This window comes from Marmota marmota, unplaced genomic scaffold, assembly GCF_001458135.2.
Source record: "Marmota marmota marmota unplaced genomic scaffold, marMar, whole genome shotgun sequence".
NCBI classification, from domain to species: Eukaryota; Metazoa; Chordata; class Mammalia; order Rodentia; family Sciuridae; genus Marmota; species Marmota marmota.
In genome coordinates, this window is record NW_026006205.1 from 135,727 (window position 1) to 141,725 (window position 5,999).

Genomic DNA, 5,999 nt, shown 5'->3' on the forward strand with positions numbered 1-5,999 from the left:
TCCAGGAGGGAGAGCCCTCCCACCTGGTTGTCAGGAGATCATTTATCCTGCCTAAACCAGGGGAGCGAGGACTCGCCCCTCCATTCAAGAGACCCCTCTAACCTGGATGTCAGGTGAAGTCCTATACTGCCTCAGACAGAATATAGGAGACTCGCCCCTCTTTGTGGGAGACCCCTCCCACGGGTGTCCGGGGGAGCTCATACACAGCCACAGCCAGAATGGAGGGGACTCACCACAGAAGATGGGAGACCCCTTCCAACTGGGTGCCAGGGGAAGCTCCTATACTGCTGTAGCCAGGGTAGAGCTACTTGCCCCTCCAGGCAGAAGACCCCTTTCACGTGGGTGTGGGGTGGAGCTCTTATACCTCTACAGCCACCAGGGTAGAGGGGACTTGCCTCTCCAGGCGGGGGACCCCTCCCACCTGGGTGTCATGGGGTCATGGAAGCTGTATACTCCAGCAGCCATGGTAGATGCAACTTGCCCCTCATGGCGGGAGACCCATCCCACCTGGGAATCAGGGGATGCCGGAGTCCGGCTGCAGCAAAATAACCGGGGGGNCCCTCCAACCTGGGTGTTGGGGGGGTGGGACTCGTATTCCACCACAGATAGGGTAGCAGTTACTTGCTCCTCCAGGGGAGAGACCCCTCTACCTGGGTGTTGAGGGAGCTCCTATACCTCCATAGCCAGGGTAGAGGGGACTTGCCCCTCCAGTTGGGAGCCCCTCACTCCTTGTTGTGCAGGGGAGTTTGTATACTACAGCAACCAGGGTAGAGAGGACTCGCCCTTCCATGTGGGAGACCTCTCCCACCTGGGTGTCGAGAGGAGCTCATATACCACAGCAGCAATGGCAGAGGGTACTTTGCCCCACCAGGCGGGAGACCCCTCCCAACTGCATGTCAGGGGGTAGCTACTATACTGTTGCAGCCAGGGAATAGGGGACTGGCCTTTCCAGGCAGGAGACCCATCCCACCTGAGCTCAGAGACAGCTCTTTTACCGCAGCTGTCAGGGTAGAGGGGATTTGTCCCTCCAGGCAAGAGAACCCTCCCACTTGGGAATGAGAGGGAGATCTTATACCGCTATAGCCAGTGTAGAGGTGACTTTTCCCTCCAGGCGATAACCCCTCTCTCCTAGGTATCCAGGGGAGCTTGTAGACCGCCTTAGCCAGGGTGGAGTGGACTCGCCTTTCCAGGTGGGAGACCCTGTAATCTGGCTCTTGAGTGGGGAGCTCCTATACCACCCAGCCAGTATAGAGGGGACTTGCCCCACTAGGTGGGAGACCCCTCACACCTGGTTATCAGGAGAGCTTATATACCGATGAAGGCAGGGCAGAGGGGACTCACCCCTCCAGAAAAGGAAACCCCTCCCACCTGAGTGTTGCATGGGGCTTGTATACCACCATAGCTAAGGTAGAGAGGACTTACCCCTCCATGCGGGAGACCCCTCCTACCAGGGTGTCAGGGGGAAGCTCCTATACCATCGAAGCCAGGGTATAGGGTATATGCCACTCCAGGCAGGAGACTCATCCCACCTGGGTGTTAAAGGGAGCTCTTATACAGCTGCATCCAGGGAACTTGCTCTGCCAGGCTGGAGACCACTCCCACCTGGGTGTTAGTGTGGGGAGCTTTTATACCACTGCATCCAGGGTAGTGGGGACTCTCCCCTTCAGAGAGAAATCCCCTTCAGCTGGGTGTCAGGGGAGCTCCTTTACAACAGCAGCCAGGATAAAGGGGAATTGCCCCTCCAGGTGGAAGACCTCTCCCACCTAGGTGTCCTGTGGGGGGGCTCTTATACTGCCCTAGCCAGGGTAGACTGGACTTGCCCTTCCAAGCAGGAGACCCCTCCCACCTGGGTGTCTGGGGGAGCTCCTATACCCCTGCAGCCAAGGTAGAGGGGACTAACCCCTGCAGGTGGGAGACTCCTCCACCTATGTGTGCTAGCATACCACTACAGCCAGGGTATAGGGGACTTGCCCCTTTAGGTGGGAGACCCCTCTCATCTGTGTATGTGGGGGGGAGCTCTTATACCACAGCAGCCTGGGTAGAAGGGTCTCACCCCTTGAGTTACAGACCCCTCCCACATGAGTGTCTGGGGAGCTAGTATACAGCCCAAGCCAGGGTAGAGCAGACTGGCCCCTCTAGTTGGGAGACCCCTCCCTCCTGAGTGTCTGGGGAAGCTCTTATACAGCTGCAGCCAGGCTAGAGGGGACTTCCCCTGTAGGCCAGAGACGCCTTTCACCTGGGTGTCAGGTGTGCTCATATACTGTCCCAGCAAGGGTAGAGGGAACTCACCCCTCCAGGAAGGAGACCTCTCCCATCTGGGTGTTGCAGGGAGCTTGTATACCAAGTTATCCAGGGTACAGGGGACTGGAGGTGTGAGTCCCCTCTACCCTGGCTGTGATGGTATATGAGCTCCCCCCAGAAACCCAGGTGGGAGGGGTCTCCTGCCTATAGGGGTGAGTGCCCTCTACTCTGTCTGCAGCGGTATAGGAGCTCCCCCCTACACCCAGGTGGGAGGGGTCTCCCGTGGAGGAGGGAGTCCCCTCTCTCCTGGCTGCAGCAGTATATGGGGAGTAAGAGGAATGGGTGGCACAGGGAGAGGAGGGCTCAAGGCCCAGGTTCACTCCAGGGTGTCAGGATTGAGGAGCAGGGCCTGGGCTGAAGGAGGCCAAAGCCCCAAGGCAAGGGGCACTACTACCTTTTCTCAAAAAAAGAATGCAGGGCCAAACATCCCAGTTCCAGTTCCTGGCTCTGGTGAGTATCCTGGAAAAGGGATCTGGAAAAGGAGCCCAGCAGGGACAAGGACAACAGGAGGACTAAAGGAGGGCACAGCATGAAGTGCTGGAATAAGGGTGTTTGTGGGTTGTGGGCCAGGACCACAGAAAGGAGCCCAGGCTAGGGACCTAGAGGAGAGCCCCAGTTAGGGGAGAGCAGTGAAGGGCGGGCGGGGCAGGCAGGGGCTACACTAGGGTTCTGAGAGGCAGGCAAGCCAAGGGGAGGGGGAAAACAGCCCCAGCGAGGCCCGCAGTTCAAGCCCAGGGAAGCACGGAGCAAGAAGGACCCCCAGAGGCTCAAGAGAGGAACTAGTCCATGGAAAGGAGAGCCAAGGGCCAGTGCTGTGGTAGGGGGACCAGGACAATGTACAGGGCTGGGGAGGGAAGGCAGGGGATCCAGCAGAGGGGAGGCAGGCTCGAGGCCCAGTGCCACTCCCAGGTGTCAGGGCTCCAGGTGCTGCCCCAAGGGCCTAGGGAGAGCAAGTAGCCCAGGTGAGGGTCAGGGTTCTGTTTCCCATAAGGCGTCCTGGCCCAGATGAGGATCAAGGTCCAGGGAGCAGGCCAAAGGGCCTGGCAAGAGACAGGGCCTGGCAAGGGACAGGAGGAGTGCGATGTGAGGGCACAGTGGGGGGTCATGGTGGGTGCAGACAGGGGCAAGAGCCAGGACCCAACCAAGGAGCCCAGGTAAGGAACCAACCCCACCAAAAGATATTAGGGACCCAATGAGCAGGAGTCCCCCGCTCCAGGAAAAAAGTTCTAGGGGAAGGAGACATAGGATTGGCACTAGGATGGGGAGACAGAGGGCTGTGCAAAGGGCACAGAGGGGAGCGAGCTAGGGGGCCAAATCAAGGGGCACCCAGGTCAAACACTATGGGTAGAGATAACAGAGAAAGCAAGGCAACCCAAGTAATGCAGTAAGGAGCTCAGGCTGGCAGCCAGGCCAGGGCACTGTAGGGCGAAGGGTCAGGGTGAGGAAGGGCTGGGTTGGCTTAGGGGCAGCTTGCAAGACAAGAGGGCAGGAGAGGGAAGGGAGGGGATCACCCAGGGCTAGGTCCTCACTAGGCCCAAGTCCACTGCCAATTGTTATGTTTGGGCGGCAAAGGGGACCCAGGTGAGGGGCAGGGCTGTGTTTCCCATAGGAAGCCTTCAGGGCCCAGAGGCCAGCCAATTCCACTCCTCTGCCCCAGGTGAGTAGATACTCAGAGAGAGACCAGGACCAAAGGAGAGCAATGTGAGGAATACCTTTGGTCCGGGATTGGCGGGGTTGTCTGTAGAGAGCCAGCAACCATTGAAGCAGACCAGGCTAGGGAGAAGCATGGGGAGGGGAGGGTCCTGGCAATGACAAAATACCCCAGTACAAGGGGTACAAAGGGGAGGAACAGGAGTGGGGGCAAGCAAGGGGCCTGAAATCAAGGGACAGGTACAGGGTCCTCGAGAAGTGCAACTGGGGGCTCAAGCAAGGAGCCAAGCCCATGAATGGAGAGCCAAGTGCCAGGACCCAGACATGGGTCCCATGAAATCAGACAGGGCTGGGGACTGGAGAAAGGGAAGCAAAGGTGGAGGGCCCAGGGAGAGGAGGGCTTAAAGCCCAGGTTCACTGCTGGGTGTCAGGATTGAGGAAAGGGCCAGGGCTGAGGGAGGACAAAGGGCCCAGGTAATAGGCACAGTTACCTTTTCCCAAAGGGAGCCCGCAGAGCCAAAGGCCCAGTTCCCATCCCCGGCCCTGGTGAGCATCCTGGGAAAGGGATCTGGAAAAGGTGCCCAGCAGGGACAGGGCCAACAGGAGTGATGAAGGAGGGTACAGCGTGAAGGTCCAGAGGAAGGGTGTTGATGGAGTGTGGGCCAGCACTCCAGAAAGGAACCCAGGCTAGGGACCTACAGGAGGGCCCAGGCCAGGGGAGAGCAGGGAAAGGCAGGGCTGGGCAGGCGGGTGGCAGTAGGGTTCTGAGGTTCAGGGAAGCCAAGTCGAGCAGGGTACTGGCCCCAGCAAGGCACACAGTCCAAGCCCAGGGAAGCAAGGAGCAAGAAGGGCACCCAGAGACTCAAGCGAGGAAGAAGTTCAGGGAGTGGAAAGCCAAGGGCCAGGGCTTAGGCAGGAGGCTTAGGACAATGGTAAAGACTTTGGAGGGTTATCAGGGGATCTGGCAGGGGACAAGCAGACTCCTGGCCAAGGGCCACTGCCAGGTGTAAGGGTTTCATGTCAGGACCAAAGGCCCAGAGAGAGCAAGGGGCCCAGGCAAGGGGCAATGATCTGTTTCCCAAAAGGCGCTCTGGCCCAGATGAGAATCCAGGGACACAGACCTGGCAAAGGACACCTGGCAAGTGAAGGGGGCCAGGAGGAGGACGATGGGAGGGCACATCAGGGAGTCTCAGTGGGTGAGTTGGGGGGCAAGACCCAGGACCCAAGCCAGGTGCCCAGGCAAAGAACCCACCTGACCGACTGTGGATGAGGGACCCAAGGAGCAGGAGACCTGCAAATGCCAGGGGAAAGTGCAAGGGGAAGGGGAGAAAGGGCTGCGTGAGGACAAAGAGAGAAAAGTGCAAGGGACAACTAGGGGAGCCTGCTGGTAGTCCCAAGCAAGAGTCCCCCGAGTCAGACCCAATAGGAAGAGACTCCATGTTATGCCAAGTGACATGAGGAACACTGTCAGGGGCTCAGATGAGCTCCCAGGCCCGGGGACTGGAGCACAAAGGATCAGGGTTAGGGAGGGCTGGGTTGAGATACCGGCAGCATGCAAGGTGAGAGGGCAGGGGAGGGAAAGTAGGGGATTTCTCAGGGCTGGGTCGCATGTTAACTGCCAGACCTCAAGATTCAGGCGGAGAAGGGGACTCAGGAGAGGGGCAGGGCTTTGTTTCCCATAGGGAGCCATAAGGGTGCAGAGCCCAGCCAATTTTGCTCCTCTGCCCATGTGAGTAGATCCTCAGAGAGGGATCTTGACCAAAGGAGGGTCAAAAGCAGGCAGTGTGATGAGATATCTGGAGTATAGAAATTGTGGGGGAAAGGGTCCTAGAGAAGAGCTCTAAGGGGCCCAAGCAAGGAGCCGAGCCCAGTAATGGAGAGCCAAGTGCTAGCACCTGGGCCTGGGTAAATGAAAAGGGATATGGTTGTCTGGGGGAGACAAACACCTCTGCAGACTGGGTAGAGCAGACTCTACAGGAGCTGAGGCAGAATACAAGCCAGCCAGGATACCAAGGTGGGAGTGCCCCTCCAGGCAAGATACCCTTCCC